This window comes from Sorex fumeus, unplaced genomic scaffold (genome assembly GCF_029834395.1).
Source record: "Sorex fumeus unplaced genomic scaffold, SorFum_2.1 ptg000072l, whole genome shotgun sequence".
NCBI classification, from domain to species: domain Eukaryota; kingdom Metazoa; phylum Chordata; class Mammalia; order Eulipotyphla; family Soricidae; genus Sorex; species Sorex fumeus.
Window position 1 is genome coordinate 44,877,048 of NW_026606129.1, and position 19,309 is coordinate 44,896,356.

Genomic DNA, 19,309 nt, shown 5'->3' on the forward strand with positions numbered 1-19,309 from the left:
ATTATCCCCTGAGTACTAGAGGGGGAAATCTCAGCACAGAGCTGGAAGCAACCCACAAGCACTGCTGGATGTGGCTGAAAAACCCCCTCCAAGGCTTCTTTCCCCACCCCAAATAAAAAGCAGTTCAAGCAGGTTCTTGAACTTTATTCCTTCTGTGGCAAGTTCAAATCCCGAAAACTCTGGGAGAAGGTCACTACCATCATCATCTCCTGCCCCATTGGAAGAGTAAGAGTAACTTAGCATTTTTGCAGACAGACAGACTGACTTGAGTGTAGGCCCTGCTGTCCCGAGATAGCCCTGTCATCTTTAGAACTCTCTTCATGGGTGTGTTCAACAATTCTCTGAGACTCTGAATCACTTTGGGACAAGTAGAGGCGTGGATTCTACCTCCCATGGAGCAACCACAAAACAAACTCCGAACTGGAAATCCATCAAATGCAGAGGCAATGAGTAAGTGGACAAGTGAACTTATTACATATTCACCCAAGGGAAACTAAAGCAATGAAAATAATCTTACAAACATAACATTGAACAAAATAAATCAAACACAAAAGGAATATATTATATGTAACATTTTTTCAGCAAGATAGCTTTTTTTCCCCCATTTGGAACTTTATTTAAACACTATCGCTTACAAAGCTGTTCATAATACAGTTATTCAGATGTTCAATATTCCAACACCAATCCCATCACCAATGTGGCCTTCTCTCTGCAATGTCCCCAGTTACCCAACCCAGCCTGTCCCCCTTAGAAGGCACAAAATAATTTACGTTATATTGTTTGTTACAACATACATCTCATAATGGTGTTACTAAAGTCATTGTCTGTTGGATGACACTGGTTTGCCCTTCCTCCCTGGTGGCAGGGAGCTTGAATTTATTGATTGTTCCCCCAACCTGTCAATTATCTTTGCCTCCTGATCAGACTCTGCTGACTTGTAAGTATTGTTTCTCTTCTCCCTAATGTCCTTTGCATGGTTAGTTACTTCAAGGCAGCTGCTTTTTGTATGGACACAGGAAGAGAGTTAAAAAGACAAGCCTGTAGGGGCTGGAGCGATAGTACAGTGGGTAGGGCGTTAGCCTTGCATGTGGCCGACCCAGGTTCGATCTCTGGCATCCCATATGATCCCCCGAGCACCGCCAGGATTAATTCTTGATTTCAGAACCAGTAATAACCCCTGAGCATCACTGGGTGTGACTCCCCCTCCAAAAAAAAGAAAAAAAAAGTTAAGCCTGTAACTTGGGAGTTAATTTACACCAGATAATATTACTTCCTGGACATCTGCTCTCTCAACTTAAGCCTCAGTTACCCTTACTTCCTAGATTCCCCCAAAGCAGGGTCCTGAGGAGGGACTGGATGGACCCAGGGCAAGTAGTGCTACCTTGGCAACGAAATGGGCCTGGCCAAAGTGCTATAATGCTTAACTACAAGTCGAGAGCAATGTCCTGGACAAATTCTGTCATGATCCAAAAAGTAATAACTAGATTTGAACACTGCTGGGGGTTAGGAATAATTAATTCAGCCTGAGCACTGTAGTCTGAGTCTGTGGCGAGATGTTCCCAATAGAGTCACCCTACAAGCCTAAAAGTGTCTATTACTGTGTCCATACAGAATGGTAAATATTAGGAAGTAGAATTAAAGATGTAAACTAAGTTTCTGGTCTAAGGAGAGGAGAAACACACCTTACGTGCTATTTTGCCCTTATGGGCTACTGGTGGTCCGGAAGACTTGAAAAACATGTTGATTGTGCTTCTTGTGTGGAGACGTGGTTGGGGAGGTGTGATGAGAGAAGAGACAGAGGGCTCTTCTTCTTCCAGGAGATTAAAAAGAGAGAGTGTCTGTGGGATTGGAGAGGGTGCAACGTAGAGAGTGGCTGCGGGGATTAAAGAAGGAGTTGTGGAGTGAGTTAGAGAGAGGTTGGAGAGAGCTGGGCGAGAGTTGGAGAGAGTTTGAGGTGAGACGGGGAGAGAGTTGTGGGAGTTATGGAGAGAGTTTGGGAGAGATGAGAGTTGGAATAAACGGCAACTGATAATCAACCAGCTTGGCCTTCATTCCTCCTTTGTCTACCCAAGGCAACAGCTGATCCAGGTGGGAAAGCAGTCTGAGAGCACCAAACTTGGGTGGCGAGAGAGAGCCGACCTGAGAGCCTGGGAACATCTTTTAACGTGTAATCTCTTACAGCTCAGCCAGAGCGCAAAGGTGTTACACAGCTCCCTCGGCAAGGAGTTTACACAATTGTCGGAGGATTTGCTGAGCTGTTTGGTGCTAGCTGAGCCTTCTGTGTTACTGTTTTCACTCGTTGAGCTTTAGTGGTCTTCTATGCAATGTTCCCATCTGACATTGGAGATGTCACACAGCCATGCATGTGGCCCTGCACTCCAGCGGCTGTGGCACTAGGATGATTCAACAGCATTGTGTCTTGGGCCTACCAGGTTTGGCTAGCTGTGGCAGATCAGTTGTGGGGTTTTGCCCTTTGGATGTAAGAGGAAGCAGATGTGGGTGGGTGGAACGCTGGGCCCTCCAATAGGGTGGGGACTTGGCCTGCCCCATCCTGAAAAAGCTCCGGTGACCTGAGTCAGGAGATTGAACCTACCAGGGTCAGCTCAGCTGCAGCCTCTATCTTGTAAGATAGTTTTTATTGAAATTTGTTTAGAGAGATGTGATGAAAGAGAAAGAGAGAAACAGAGAACACAGGTTTCTCCAGAGTGGAAATATGCAAGCAAAGAAACAGAAAGAAACAAGCAAGGGAGATGCATGTTCAAGGGAGAACACTGGCTTGAAGAGCAAGTCTATACATGGCTCTATTTGGTTTTGTTTTCTTTGTGTGTGTGTGTGTGTGTGTGTGTGTGTGTGTGTGTGTGTGTGTTGTTTTGTTTTGGGGCCATACTTGACAACGTTCAGGGACCAAATCCCTGGGTTTCAGCTCCAGTCTTTTGAGTTATCAACCAAGCCCCTAAACTAAGTTTTAAAACAAACAAAACTTGCCTTTGGTATTAAATGTCAGGATAATCACCACCATTATTAGTCTTTTTTCTTTTAGTCAGACTCAGAGAAGCTAAGAGAAAGAAAATGTTGGGGTGGGTGAATGTTTGACGGATAAAGAGTGAGAAGCAGCCCCACCTAGTGGATAAAAATATGGAAATGCATCATTTCTAGACCTAAAAGCTGATTTGCCTTTCCTTGGGAGCCTGCTACAGTGTCTGCAGAGCTGGGAGTGAGGTGCAGAATCTGGACTCAGAAATGGGATATTCTGTGTCTAAGAAGAGAACAAACTCAGACTTTAGGTCCTGATGCAGGAAGCAAGGCTCAGCAGGGCCTAGCAGAGAAATTTCTCTGGTAGGAGAGGTAGGAAGCTTTCTAGGGCTTCCCTGTGGGCTCCCCACTGAGGGTTCCCTATCCCCAGGCAGTCGAGGTTGGGTTTAGACATTGCCTTTATTCAAGTGGCAGGTGCTAATCTAGTAAGGGAGGCGGGAATTATACTTCTACAGGTGAAGAGACTGAGGCACAGGCAACTTGATTTGTATATGGTAGAGCTGGAGTTTGAGCTCAGGTCTGTTTGACTCCAAAACCAAATCTGAACCAGTGTTCTTCATGTAGGGTTCTTACTCACTCTTTCCTGCTCATCCCCTTGACAACCTGATGAAGCCTATGGACTTTTCTTAGAACAATGTTTTCTTTATATTTGGACTTTGGTGCATACCTGGAAGTACTCAAGGGCCACTCCTGCCTCCGTTCTTGGGGGTTTACTCATGACAATGTTTATTTATTTTCCCCCTTTAAAATTTTATAAAGTAGTTCACAATATTTGATTACATTTGATATTCGAACACTAATCTCACCACCATTACACCTTCCCACACCATATTTTGGATGTTTCCATCTGGAACCTCTGCCCCAAAACAGAACTGAAATAATTTATTTTGTATTGTTTGTTATGGAAAACCATTGAGAACGCTCCAAAAAATTTCCTTAGAGGAAAGAGTGTGAAGATTGTTGCATTTCGCCCAGGGGCTATTAAGCCCTTCTGTAAGAGATCACTAACATGTTGTTAAAGGTTGAGCCTTGTGTGAATATATATATATATACACACACATATATATGTATATCTGTAAAAAATATTTCTTTCTAAGATTCGTTGCCTTCTTCTTTAAACCCCATCAAATGTGCGGTACTCTTGGAGTAGGGGTGGTGTGAAGTATGAGTTGTTGTACAGTCCAGAAATACATTCACTTCGGGGTGAGGCTCGGCTCGAGAGTGTGGAGAGCATCTGTGAGCATGGTGGCATTTAAATTCTGGAGGTTTTCAGCTGCCAGGGCTGGTTCCCTTGGAGCTGGGAGGGCTTCCTGAATGAAACAGTCATGGCAATGTCTAATGGACCATTCACAACTGGAGACTGAACCCAGACTTCCACTGCAAGGGATGGTCTCTAGTTTCTTGAGCTATCTTCTGGACCTAGAATAATGGTGTGTGTGTGTGTGTGTGTGTGTGTGTGTGTGTGTGTGTGCGTTTTGTCACACCTGATTGTGCCCATGATTTTCTCCTGGCTCTGTGCTCAGGGGTCACTCCTGGAAGGGCTTGGGGGAGCATATGGGATGCTGGGGATCAGTCCAATTCAGTTGTATGCAAGGCAAGTGCCTTATCTTCCCTGCCTTAGAATATTGTTTAAAAATGCATTTTAAAGAAATTGTGTGATTATAAACTTAAAAAAATTTTTTTGAGAAATTCCAGCCCTATTAAAATAGAGATTTTACTGTGGCATGGTATGTGCTATGTATGTGATTTTTAACTGTTGCTTTAAATACAAGATGCAGTGGTGAGTCTTAAAGTCACCAGAGTTGCAGCCAGTGATGAGCATAAATATTCTGAGATGTCTGCTACTACAGTGGTGTGCAATGAGACTACGGAGGATTTTATAGGTGACTGTCCTGGGTGATTGAAAGCAAGTAGTGGTTTGCATCAGAGGGTAGTGTAACTCAAGTCAGAAGTCCATTCCTTGTATACACTTCCTGCCTGCTAGGCTTGTGTACTTGGGGATCAGCGTGCACCAGGTTAATCTCTTCTCTCTGTGTCTGTTGCCTCTGCCTCAAGTGTCCTTCTCCTGAACTTTTCTAGGGCTTCTTGGGAAACCAAGCTGTGAATGGGTAAGTCCCCAAAATTGTTGGGTATTCATTAAACAACAAGAAAGATTCCAGGGTCCCAGAGACACTGGAGACCTCTGATACATTAGCTGGGCTGTTGGATCCAGTGATTCTCAGAGAATTCTAAGATGCTGCCTTCTTTACCACAGGGGCTTCCATCCTCCAGAGGCTAGAGAGATAGTACAGGGTTAAAAGGCATAGCCAATTCGGGTTTGATTCCCTGTACCATGTGGTCTCCTGAACTTGACTGGGAGCAAATCCTGAGCACAGAGCTGGGAATAGCCCCCAAGAAGTGGAACTTTTTGTTTGCCCCAAATATTCCTCCATCCCCCACAAGCCCCAAGGAAGTAGTGATAATGTCTCCAGGGTTAGTAAGATTAGCCTACAGATGAGTGAGTTAAGAAGTGAGTGTTTTGATTGTCAGGTAGGATAATCCATACCTGTTTCTTCAGAGGGCAGATGGAACATGATGATTGGAGTTTGCATGATTAGTGATTAACATCTCTGTGTGATTGGGCTCAAAATACCCTACTTGTGCCTTTCTGATTATTCCTGAAAAAAAAGTGTTTTAGAAACAGATGGATTGGCTGGGCAGTCTAAGGAAGTGTCCTGTGTGAAACAAGTTGGGCAGCTCACGAGACTCAGAGTGGGTGAGGCACAAGGGCTCTGTGGGCAGACAAGCTGGTTCAAAACCTGGTTCCATAGCTTCCGAAGAAGGGGTAGGTCTGCTGATCTTTTCATATCTCAGTTTTGTTTTCTCCTTTTAGAATGGACTGACCCTCTCACTTTGGAAGTTTGGTGAGAAGATTCAAGGAATTTCAATGCTCAATGATGATGATGGTCTATTGGTCATTGGAGAGAGGGACAGGCAAAAGGAGGAAGCCTTCCTAGGTGTTGGAGAAAACTGGAGCTCTAGAGGGTTTTTTTTTGGGGGGGGGGTGGGGCACACCCAGCTATATGCAGGGCTTACTCCTGTCTCTGTGCTCAGGGATCATTTTTGGTGAGCTCCAAAGACCATACGGAGTGCCAAGTTCGAACCTGCATCAGCCACATGCATGGCAAGTGCTCTACCAACTGCACTATCTCTTTGGCTCCATAGAGCTCTATAGGGATTGGATCCAGTGGGTTGAGCTAGGGAGGGCCACTAGCTCCATGACTGAAGGCACAAGACAAAATGTATATGTCACAGTTCTGTTTTTGTTTTATTTTGCATTGGGGAATATCCAATCCAATTATAAGATATTACTCTATTGTTCCATTATGGAGTGAGAGTGGGTATTTACATTGGAAAAATTGATGGGCTTATTTAGAGAAATGATACAGTAATCAGAAGCATTGGTATTATGAGGATGTGGTCACACGGAGGTACTACCTGGTTTGGATGAGGGGATCATTGCATGAGGGCAACAGAATCATCTTTATGAAATTTCAGAGGGTCTTATTTTAGCTCCACAAACCTGGATGAGACTCAGAGCAGATGACAGATTAATGGTGTTTGGGGAAAGCCCAGAAAATACTGTCCACACCCTTTCGTTTCTGCGTCACTTAAGGGCAAAATGCTAAACTGCAGGCCACCCTGTAGGTTATGAAATCCTCTCATAGGTCATTTCCAGCATTAAAAAATAACATTCGAAACAGAATAGGAAAAAAATTGTGTTTTGTTGGTAGTAGGGAGAATGCTTGCTTTTTGAAATTTGGGCAGTGGACTTTCAGGTACAATGCACTTCCTGTTGTGAATTACAGGCAGTCAAATCCACTTAGCTGGAAATAGGTGTGGCTCCTAGTTCTGCTGGCTCTCACTTTGGTCTGATGAGGTGGGAGTCCCCCTTACACTAAGAGGTATGGAAGTAGGTGCATTTGGCAGATAGCGTGGCTAAGATGTTTAAGGACTCTTAAGTTCTGAAATAGCTAACAAGTTCCCGGGCTGCTTATAGGACAGAATTACTCACTTTCAAGGATTGAGCTCTCTAGAAGGGAGAACTGGGATCAGGCTAGGCAGATCTAACTAACACTTCAGACCTAACTAACACTTCAGTCTCCTCCCTGACTTCATTCCATGTTTTTTATTTTGCCACACCAAATGCCTCTGCTTCCAAACATTCATCACATTTCCAGTTACAGCATTTTCTTATCTCTCTCCATTTCCTCATGTTGTGGCGTCCTTCCCTCTGTGATAAGTGGTATCTGGGTGGAGTACAGTCGTCCCTGAGCAGGCTCTGTGCTTTCTAGGTGGTCCCGTGGGTGTCCAGTTAGAGACCAACATCTTGTCAGTCACGTTGGTCTGTACATCCACCTTCAGTTGTAAAACAGTGCAGCAGTGAATTCCCAGGATGTAAAACTAAGATGTGATTCAAGGAAGATGGTTACTCTGTCACTCACTCTAATGTATCACAGAAATCATAACAAAGGCTTGATTTTTATGGACCCAGGAACTGAGGCCAATAAGATTCCATGTGATGCCAGCACAGGCTCAGAGAAGCAGGAACAAAAGACGTAAGTAGAAGACTAGGTGGAGTATCAAAAGCCTAAAGCTCTTTCACTTGACAGTGCCATAGCAAGAGACTCTAACCTACATTAAAACAAACAAACAAACAAACTCACCCTAAGTAGGGATATTGGGAGCAAACCTATAAAATCAAATTTGGAAAGGCAAGCAGGGACTTCCCCATTCTGAAGGTCACCTGCGTCTCAACCTGGGTTGTGTAATTTCCTTTCTTTCACTTTTTGGGGTACTCTTGGCTCTCTCCCCTCTGGAGAAGTCTTTATCGAACACATTATTCTCTTTCCCTCCTCATAATCTCTAAGTAAAATGATTCACTATTTGTTTCCTTCTGACATTGTTTTCTGTTTAGGAAAAGTGACTGGCCTGTAAATGACCTGGGCAGGAGTTAGGACTGATTTTTCTTTTTCTGCAAAGTTGCAATATGTCACTCTAATCCAAGTCCCATGGCTCCCTGAGAAACCACGTGACAGGGATTCATTCCCATGTGTGCAGATCACCTGAATCTCACATACCATCTGAGGATTGCTGAATGGAGCCGGTGAGACTAAAGCGTCCAAATTCCATAGGTGGTCATGGTTGACTTTCTTAGTACTGACCCTCCCAGGCATTCCCCCAGTGACTAAGGTGGGTAGAGAAGAAAGCGGTAGATTCCCCTCCTGAGGCTCTGATGTCACATCTCCCCACTTCACATAAGTAATGCTCAAGTAGGTCTCTCCACACCAACAGGTCTGCAAGTTCACTGAATCCTTCATCTGGTTATGTCTGTGTGAGGCTGGTGTGGGGGATGGAGCTTCCTGAGATCCTGGTCTCTAGAAATTGAATTTGTATGGTCCCTTCTGTTCTTAATCTTTCTGGCCTTTTACTCTAATATTTGATCACAGAGGATACTGGTCAGAGGGAAACAGTGAAGCCCTAAGAGACAGGTGTGCTCAGGGAGGCCCACAAGGGTCCACTCAGGATAGGAGGTTAAATAAGTCTATATATATATATATATACTTGTTCCCTTTCATTCCTGGACATGTTCCATGTGAGACAGGTACCCAGTTTAAGTCTGCCTACTGAAATACATTTAAGTCTTTTCCAATTCCCAAGCTATAATTTTTATTTATTTATTTATTTATTGTTCGCTTTTTGGATCACACCCAGCAATGCACAGGGGTTACTCCTGCCTCATGTAGTCAGGAATTACCCCTGGTGGTGCCTGGGGGACCATATGGGATGCTGGAAATCGAACCCAGGTTGGCCGCGTGCAAGGCAAATGCCCTCCCCGCTGTGCTATCACTCCAGCCCCTCAAGCTATAATTTTTAAAATGCATTTTTTCTTTTTGAGTCACACCCAGTTATGCACAGGAGTTACTCCTGGCTCTGCACTCAAGAATTACTCCTGGCGATGCTTAGGGGACCATATGGGATGCTGGAAATCGAACCCAGGTCGGCCACCTGCAAGGCAAACACCCTACCCGCTGTACTATCGGTCCAGCCCCTGTTTTTTGTTTTTTAAACACATTATTCTGAGAGGGGAGTCCAAGGTTTTGCCCAAGGGATCTATGAGCAAAGAAAAAGCACAGTTCTAAGGAGAAGGAAGTTCTTTCTCATATTCTTCTGTCCAGACTGAGGGGTGGGGACGAGACATGGGGAATGTTGGGGGCCACCTCAAACCTCTGCCGGGTCTTCTGTGCTCTTGCCAGTGAGTCACATGGGGGGAGTTTGAGGAGACAGAGTAGAGTAACAAGACTGTGCCCCTTACCAGACTCATCTCATTGGGACAGGATCCAGTTGTTTGGGGGTGGGTTGAGCTGGGAAGAGACTGGAGAATTCCAGCAGAGACCCAGAACAGAGAGAAATGTGACAGCATCAGCCCCTGGGGGTTGGAGGAGAGGCTGGAGGTCAGCTCGTTAAAGTCCGCTGAACTATACCTGACCTCATCTATTAAGAATATTCTTGGAGTCAGTGTCAACATTTCCATGGGGGATGAGCACTCAGCTTTTCCTGCCCTAGAAATAGCGAAATAGCTCCCTGTCAGGGAACTGAAGATGCAGTGAGCACTGCCTCCCAACTCCGCATGGTGCTGTGTAATTTGGCCGAGCCTGCTGGGCTGGGAATAGTCATGTAGGTGCTATCAGGAGAAATATGTTAGAGCAAAGTTTGGAGTGCACAAAAACCCAAAGGATAAACCAGAGGTATCCAGATGCCATTGTCAACCATTAAGGAATGAGCTAGTGTGGTCAGTGAGTGGCTAGGGCTGCCCCCTACAAGAAAAGCAAGAAGAAGATGGACCATGCTGGTACTGGAGTGATAGCACAGTGGGTATTACAGAGTAATAGCACAGTAATTGCACATGGTCAGGAGCATGCAGCTGACCCAGTTTCAATCCCCAGTATCCCATAAGGTCCCCAGAGCACTGCCAGGAGTAATCTCTGGGTCAAGAGCCAGGAATGACCCCTGAATATTGTTGGGTGTAGTCCAACCCCCCCCCCCCAAAAAAAAGAAAAGATAGTTTGTACTTCCCAAGGGATGAGGAGCCTCCAGATGCTGTTCACCTGAATGTGGCCAGCCCCCAAACTTGTCTCTACAGAAAGCAGGTGGAGAAGGGAGTTAAACCACACCCCAATGATATAATCAGACAAGCTCAGACTAGTAGTAACTTGACATAGACGGTGAATAACTGGCTTCTTCAACAGGTAAGTTGCAAAGGAACACAAGAACAGAGACAGAGAGAGGCTGAGAGAGAATCTATGATTTAAGAAGGCTGAATGAAGGTGGATGTCGGTCTTGATTGGGATCCTGATGGGATCAAGGAATACAGGGAAAAAGAGAAAGTTTGGGTGAATGGTGATTGGGCCTTGGATGACATTAAGAAAGTGCTGGTGGCTATCTTCTAGATGTGTCTGCTTTCCAGGACCTTATTTTTTAAAGGCACATCCTCAAATATGTATGGAATGCAAGACATTGAAAGAGGAAACCTCAGTTTATCCTTGCCAGATGCAGAAAGCAACTCTATTTTAGCTATCTCCATTTGGCATTTTTAAAACTTTTTTTGGTTTTGTTTTTGCTTTTTGGGTCACACCTGGCGATGCACAGGGGTTCCTCCTGGCTCTGCACTCAGTAGTTACTCCTGGTGGTGCTCAGGGGACCATATGGGATGCTGGGAATCGAACCTGAGTTGGCCGCGTGCAAGGCAAACGCCCTACCTGCTGTGCTATCTCTCCAGCCCACCATTTGGCATTTTTGACATTCCTACAAAATCCCTGGGCTCTTTCTCAATAAATTCTACCCCAGACCTTTGGCTCACAGGAGACTAAGAGTAATATCTGGGCATGTGGGGAAATATATACACTAAAGGGTCTTAAGTAAACAGACATTCTGCCCAAGCCTAAAGGAGAACGAAAGATGTTAATCTTATTTTCCTTCTTTTTCTTCTCTTCCTCCCTCCCTCCCTCCTTCCCTCCCTCCCTCCCTCCCTGCCTGCCTCTCTCCCTTCCTCCCTCTCTTCCTTCCTTCCTTCCTTCCTTCCTTCCTTCCTTCCTTCCTTCCTTCCTTTCTTCTTTCCTTTTTTTTTTGTATAGTGAATCAAGATAGTTTTTTTTGGGGGGTCATACCCGGCAATGCACAGGAGTTACTCCTGGTTCATGCATTCAGGAATCACTCCTGGCAATGCTTGGGCGACCATATGGGATGCTGGGAATCGAACCTGGGTCGTCCGCTTGCAAGGTAAATGCCCTACCTACTGTGCTATTGCTCTAGCCCCGAATCAAGATAGTTTTTATTGAATATTTTTTAATTTTAGAAAGACATGAGGGGAGAGAAAGAGAGAAGTTTGTGTTTAAGAGAGAACACAGGCTTCTCCATAATAGAAAAAACATACAAAATAAAATAAGCAATGAATCATGGAGACAAGAAAGCAAGATACAAGTTCAAGAGAGAACATGGGCTTGAAGAGCAAGTCAGTTAATCTTCTTTTACCACAAATTAGCAGGACCTTTCTGGGAAACAAATGGATATCTGCTGAGGATTTGGTAAGAAATACAAAGATCCAGTTTTCCAATAAAAAAGACCACAAAAAATTTACTTAGTCCTATGCTAAGTTCTTCCCTGGTTAGGGAGTTTCTTTCTCTTCTACTTTACAATAAATTCTTCTATTTATAACTCTGAGCATCTTAATTTTTTAATATTTTCATTCTTCTTTTTCTTTCTTTTTGGGTCACACCTGGCGATGCACAGAGGTTACTCCTGGATCTACACTCAGGAGTTACCCCTGGTGGTGCTCAGGAGACCATATGGGATGCTAGGAATCGAACCCGGGTATGCCATGTGCAAGGCAAACACCCAACTCACTGTGCTATTGCTCCAACCCCTAATACTTTCATTCTTGAAAATTCTGAAGAACCTGGGATTGGGGGCTGGAGCAATAGAACAGCAGGTAGGGCATTTGCCTTGCACGTGGCCGACCTGGGTTCGATACCCAGCATCCCATATGGTCCCCTGAGCACCACCAGGGGTAACTCCTGAGTGTAGATCCAGGAGTAACCCCTGTGCATTGCCGGGTGTGACCCCCCCAAAAAGCAAAAAAAAAAAACAAACCCAAAAAAACAAACCAGGAATCCATGAATGAACGCAGAGACCTGCAGTCAGTCACTGACCCTGTATCAATGTAATACCTGGTCCTCACTTCAGGTAATGACAGAAGATGCTGGAGGGCTGGAGTACAAGCTGAAACAATGACCCCTGCTGCTAACTGTTGAGCTGATAACTACTGAACTGTTATCACATGGGCTCCTCTACTATTGTGACACATCTTTTTTTCAGTGCTGGGGACAGAAACCATGCTCTGACACATGCCAGGCATATGCTCTCCCGCTGAGCCACATCTCTGGCATTTAGGACTGTTATTTGCCAATCGCCACAATAAACAACTTAAGAGTACATTTCGGGTGGAAGGAAAAACATCTGGATTTGGAAAGGAGGTGCAGTCAAATGAAAAGGGTGCTGGATGAATGTGGTAGCTGAGGGTGGGGTGGGGAGAGTCAGGTACTACCAGGGAACTGGGTGTGGGGAGTGGAGAAGGGCTCCTGGACACACAGAGGGTGAAAGGTGAAGGAGGGGGCAGGCTTCAGCTCACCACTGTTGATGAGACTTATCTTCCTTAACTACTAGAGACCTCGAAAGGGTGTAAGATCATTCCAGAGGAATGAAGCTGGCAGCCTGCCTGCCCAGGGCTCCCACCCACTTTCAGGCTCCTCTATGAGCATCATTTTCCACATCCTTCAGCCTGCAGTCTCCATCACTGGGGACCTGAGAATGTGCCCTGGGCTGTCATTTATGGTTTCTGATATCAGGTGGCTCAGAAAGAAGTTTTCAGTTCTGTGAAACTCAGATGGTAGCTTCTTCCAGGGCATTGTCCTCACTATGGAGAGCTGAGTCCACTCCTCCCAGAGAGAGAGAGAGAGAGAGAGAGAGAGAGAAGGGAGCTCCATAGACATCTCAAGGAGTGGAGTCTGTGTACAGAGGGCTCTGGGCTAAGTTTTGGGGTAAGTGTAAGCAATTCTGGGAAGGCCGGAAGTTTGGATTCACCCAATAAACTTTAACTGAGTCAACTGCAGGCCAGGTTAGGCTGTGGGACATCCCTCATCTCTGTCCTAAAGAGCTAACCAGGTCTGAACTGGAGGTGCAGGGATAGGGTGGGGGAGAAGAAACCAAGAATCACACTGAAGTTTCACACCCTTCCTGGGCAAGATCACTATGTAGGAGTCGGAAGGCCAGGTGGTGCCGATCAGCTGTGTGTTTCTGGGCAAGTGACTTGCCTTCTCCAAGCCTTGGCACCTCCTGCCTGCAACATGGATGGGATCACAGAAGTCTGTGCTAGTTCAGAAACTGGGCACTTGAAGAAGCACTTCTTTAATGTATCACAGATAGTTATGGTCACGGTCCTCCTGCTGTTCATCGATTTGCTCGAGCATCTCCATTGTGACACTTGTTACTGTGTTTGGCATATCCGATACATCACGGGGAGCTTGCCAGGCTTTGCCGTGCGGGCGAGATACTCTTGGTAGCTTGCCGGGCTCTCCAAGAGGGGCGGAGGAATCGAACTCGGGTCGGCCATATTGGCTGTGTGCAAGGCAAATGCCCTACCGCTGTGCTATCGCTCCAGACCGTCATAGACAGTGGAAGAATATATTGATAACAAATACACTTGGGCCATTACCATGGGCCACTTTCGGTGACAATCCAGCTCAATGGTGTTTAAGGGTCCTCCAGGTCCTAGGGGTTACTTAGGGACCTCTAGGGCTGTATTCTGTGTTGGTGGCAGGGAGGGCATATTGCTCCAGGCGTCAAATGTGACGCCTGGACCCCAAGCTATCTTCCTGTCCCGCAAACACATACTTTGGTAGAAGACAAGGGACTGGTAAGTGATGGAAAAGGTTCCATGCCCTTCCCACCTCCCTCCACCCTGAATTGAAGGCCCTGAGCAGACACACAGACGGAGACACAGCACAGCATGCCCAGGGGGGCAGGGCAGCCCAGAAAAGAGGAAATGGAAGAGGTGAGCTGAAAAACATTTCCTTTTTGTGGTGCTCTCAGTGGAGCATGGTAGGAAGAAGTGGGTCTGAGATTCCAGCACCTGATCCGGGTGAGTAACATGGCACCCACAGCACTTCCAAAACAGCAGCACAACTGCAGGCCCAACTTTAAGACCCTTTTTTTTTTTCTTTTTGGGTCACACCTACCAATGCACAGGGGTTACTCCTGGTTCTGCATTCAGAAATTGCCCCTGGCAGTGCTCAGGGGACCATATGGGATGCTGGGAATCGAATCCGGGCCAGCCATGTGCAAGGCAAACACCCTATTGGCTGTGCTATCTCTCCAGTCCCACCAACTTTAAGACCCTTGAGGTGGCCAGCTTTGTCTCTCTTGTGGGTTGAGCCCAGAATGGGGACCCTCTGCTTAAGAAATAATAGAGAAATGGAGGGGAGGGAGAAAGAGAGCTGGACTCCATGGGTCTCTTCCATGCAAAAGTCACTTTAGGGGACTCTAGAGTTTGCTCAGAAGTCAGGACCCAGGTTCTAATCTCAAAACCTATGTCCCCTTTGAGCGCTGCTGGGGTGACTCTCCTGCTCTCTGGCACTACAGGGTGTGAGCAATTCTGCATCCTTGGGCCCAGGTTGGCTGAGCATTGCTGTGGGTGTGCTCTGGTCTCCCTGAGCACCTCATAGATGCTCCCAAGCTCAGAAAATCAGTCCCTTTGGGGAAGAGGAGGTAGCTCAGTGGAAGAACACATGACTGCTATGCATGAGGCCCTGCATTGACCCCTGTCAGTGTGAAATACAAAACAAACTAAGCACTACTCCCTCAGGTGTTGGCTGTATAGTGGTGGGCAGGCACTCTGAGTGCAGGGGAGCAAGGGCCCTGACTAATAGCGCTTGCAGCCTGGGAGAGACTTATTTGCTCAATTTGCTCCAGGCACAATGATTCCCCTGCAGGCCTGGGATGCTCAGAGCAGGGCCCAGCGAAACCCAAGAGGACTGTGGTGGGAGGGAATTCAGGGAGGGTGCACATGTGTCTGTCTAGAAAACTGAGTCTTAGAGAGCAGAAAGAAGCTAACGGCCAGCATAAGGCTCACAAATCCATTTCAGCTTGGCTGAAGAGAGAAGCAGGTGTTTTGGAAATGTTTGAAAAATTTGATGGTGCCTTTCACCATAATATGAAATATGTCTAAAAATTATGGGGAGGGGCTGGAGAGATAGCACAGCGGGTAGGGCGTTTGCCTTGCACGCGGCCGACCCAGGTTCGATTCCCACCATCCCATGTGGTCCCCTGAGCACCGCCAGGAGTGACTCCTTAATGCAGAGCCAGGAGTAACCCCTGTGCATCGCTAGGTGTGACCCAAAAAAGCAAAAAAAAAATATGGGGAGGGGTTGGAGCGATAGAACAGCGGGTAGGGCATTTGCCTTGCAAGCGGCCGACTGGGATTCGATTCCCTGCATCCCATATGGTCCCCTGAGCACTGCCAGGAGTATTTCCTGAGTGCGTGAGCCAGGAGTAACCCCTGAGCATAGCTGGGTGTGACCCAAAAAGAAAAAAAATTATGGGAGCAGAGAGATAAGACAGAGAGTAGGGTGTTTGCCTTGCATACAACTGATCGAGTTCAATTTCCGGCATCCCATATGATTCCCTGAGCCTTCCAGGGGTGATCCCTGAGCACAGAGTCAGGAGTAAGCCATGAGCACCACTGGGTGTGACCCAACCATCCCCCAGTCTCCCCAGTGAGAGATTAACAATAAAATGTCATTATGTTAGGAGGATGTCAGAATACAATTTAATTTTGGAGTTTGGGGGCTTCACACGCAAGCCTGCTGAGCTGACCTTTGGCCCTGAGACTCATGTTAACTGCATGCTAACATACACCCTGTTGCTGCATGCTGGCTGCTGGCGCCAGGGCTTCTGCTTGCTCAGAACCACTGTCCTGGCACCTCCCGCAGAAGGCAAACAAGTGGGGTCCCCAAGCTCCCCCTGTGACCTGCCTGAACTGGGGATGCTCCACTGTCCTTGTTCAGGTTCTTCTGCAGCAACACAATTATCTGCTTCCTCTGCCCTCAGTGGCACCAGCTCACCCACAGGAGAGCATCCTGGTGGTGAAGACTGCCTGAGAGAATTACAGAGCCCCTTTACTTCTCAGCCACTCTCTGGGCAGCAGGGCCAGAGAGAAAATTAAGCAGGGAAAATGCTGGGCAGGAGGCTGGTGGGAGTGGCTCCTGGGCAGGGGCTGGGGAGTGTTTGATGTGTAGTGGAAGGCAGAGGAGGACGGGATGACAATGGTGGAAGGAAGGACAGGGATACCTGGCTGAGCCACCCTTCCTGCAGCTCCAACTTTCCCGACAGATTCTGCCCATTCCAGGAAAGAGCTCAGCTGTTTCCTGGGAAGGTGCTTTCGTGAGTTCCAGGGAAACTAACTGGGTCCCCCATACACCCTCACAATCTGTTTGGCACACCAGGCAGGCCTTTGATGTGGCATACTGGGAGAACCTGCTCAATCGGAAGCAGATGGGCTGAGCTATTTCAAAAAAGGATGAGTCAATTTGAACAACAAAAATTAGTAATGGAATAAATCTTAATTCCCATGGGTCCATGCTGACATAAATCAATAAGGACATGAACAAAGAGAATGGCCCAGTCTTTCTTTTCTTTCCTTTTTCTCTTCTTTGGTTTTGGGGCCACACTGGTGCTGCTCAGGGGACCATGTGCTACCAGGAATTAAATCTGGGGTTCACTCCCACAGGCAAAGCATGCACTCCAGCCCTTGAGTAATGTCCCCAGTCCCTAACCACACACCAGCTCCCTGTGCCCTTGTTTACTTTTTGGACCACACCCTGTGGCACTCAGGTCATACACCTGTCTCTATGCTCAGGGATCACTGCTGGTGAGCTCAGGGAACCAAAAGTGTTGTCAGCTGTGTGCAAGGCAAGCACTCTATCTGTTGTATTATCTCTCCAGCCCCTCAGACCAAACTCTTTCTTACAGCCAAGTTACAATTAATAAAGCAGAATGATGGACGTAGAAAATTACTTTTGGCAAACACCGCAGTATTAATTATCAGAAATCATCTGCAATGCATGTATATATATATATAGAGAGAGAGAAGAATAGTGTCTGTCATAGAGGCAGGCTGGCTGGGGGATGGTTGTGGGAGGGAAACTTGGGACACTGGTGGTGGGAAATGTACTCTGCTAAAGGGAAGGGTCATGGAACATTGTATGACTGAAAACCAATAATAAAAAACTTTGTAACTGTGTATCTCATAGTGATTAAATAAAAATAAAATAACTAATGATATTGCTGGATAGTAAAAAAAATCATTGGAAATGGAACCTGAAAATAATGCACAAAAGTTTTCCAAGAAACAGAATATTTGTAGAGTCTTAAATTCCTCCCCATAAGGTTCTCCCTGATAACAGGATCAACAGTAAATGGAAAAACCTGGCAGACACCTCCATTTCAAGGGATCATTTCAATTAACAATGTCTGGGATAAAGTTCTGGGAAGGACATCACATATGCAGTGACCTGCCCCAGACATAATTCAACTTACTCATAAATTAGCTTCACATGGAAAGTTAGGTATACTTAACACTCTCTTTAACTCCATCAAGATCACAAAGGACAAGGCTGAACAACTGTTCCAGGGTAGAGAGACTAAGGAGACGGCACAACCAAATGCCCCCTGGAACTCTGCGACAGGTCCTGGGCCGGAGAAAGGACATAGAGGGACAGCTGGTGGCATTCAAGTAAGGATTATAAATTAATAAATTGTATTGGGTAACTGTTAATTGCACCATAGTAATTGTACTGTGGTTTTCGAGGATGTTTTTTTTGGGGAAGCTGGGTGACAAGGTCTATGGGAATTCTTTACAAGTCTAAACCATTATTTAGTTTAATTTATTTTGGTTTTATTTTTGTTCACATCTGGTAGTGCTCAGGGCTTATTCTTGGTTCTGCGTTCAAGGATCACTCCTGGTGCATTTGCGGGGACTATACATGAGGCCAGGATCGAACCAGAATCAGCTACATGAAGGCAAATACCTTCATCCCTAGCTCTCTGGCTCCTAAAAAAAAATTTTTTTTAAACCTAAAAAACAAAACTGAGGTAGGAGCCCTAGAACTAGAACTCAGGGTGGAAGTAGTTTTTGGTGGCTTTTTAAAAAAATTTATTTGGCTTTGGGTCACACCAGGCAATGCTCAGGGGTCACTTCTAACTCTTCACACAGGAATTATTCCTGGTGGTGCTTGGGGGACTATATGGGATACTGAGGGTTGAACCTGGGTCAGCTGCGTGAAAGGCAAACGTCCTACCCTATGTACTATCATTCTGGTCCCAGTTTTTGGTGGCTTTCATTTTCCTTTTGGTAACAAGCATTCAGGCTGAAGAGCTTGGAGGTCCCCTCACAGCTCTGTTCTGAATAAGAAACTATCATAGGTTTGGATTCTATGACGGAGCCTGGAGACCTCAGGGAGAGGTCCCATGGCTGCCTGGCTGACATTCAGCTCTCATCAACCCTGTCTGAGGGAGGCAATCTCCATACGCAGCATACCAGACAAGTGAAACCCCCATGTCTTGGTTCCACAGTGGGTGTATGCAGGACTTCAGCCCAGCTCAATGCAAACCTGAGACCTATGGCCATACCCATGCAGCATTATTGCTCTGTTACTGCTCTATTCACATAAACATACCAGGCATTCAGCAGAGCATCTGCCATCTGTCAGACAGGCAGTGGGGTTGGGCCTTGAGCCACTGGTGCTGGTGAAATGGTTCCCCATAGACTAGCTCAAGGCAGGCAGCTCAGTGTTCACCTCTCTCTCTCTCTCTCTCTCTCTCCCCTTCTCTTTCTCTCACTATCTCTTTCTCTCTCTCCCCCCTCCTCTCTCTCTGTTTCTCTCTCTCTTACACACACACACACACACACACACACACACACACACACCCCACAAACATTCATTCCTGTTGGGCTCTAGGCTCAGGCTCGAGGATGAGCTGTGGTCCTCACCTTGGGAGAAACAAGTAAACAAGGTGGTAGTTATAGAGAGACAGGCCATGACAGGGGTATCAGGGGGAAGGGTGGGGGGAGATGCTTTCAGAATCTAGGAAAGGAGAATGTTGCTGAGCATGCTGGGTGTGG

General features: G+C 46.4%; 1 non-coding gene across 1 annotated transcript; it reads left to right on the forward strand.

The window, feature by feature from the left end:
- The first annotated feature begins 5,555 nt into the window (after positions 1-5,555).
- LOC130037956 (U8 small nucleolar RNA) lies at positions 5,556-5,685 on the forward strand. Its single transcript, XR_008794537.1, has one exon. It is a non-coding gene; the product is annotated as a U8 small nucleolar RNA (small nucleolar RNA).
- The last annotated feature ends 13,624 nt before the right edge of the window (positions 5,686-19,309 follow it).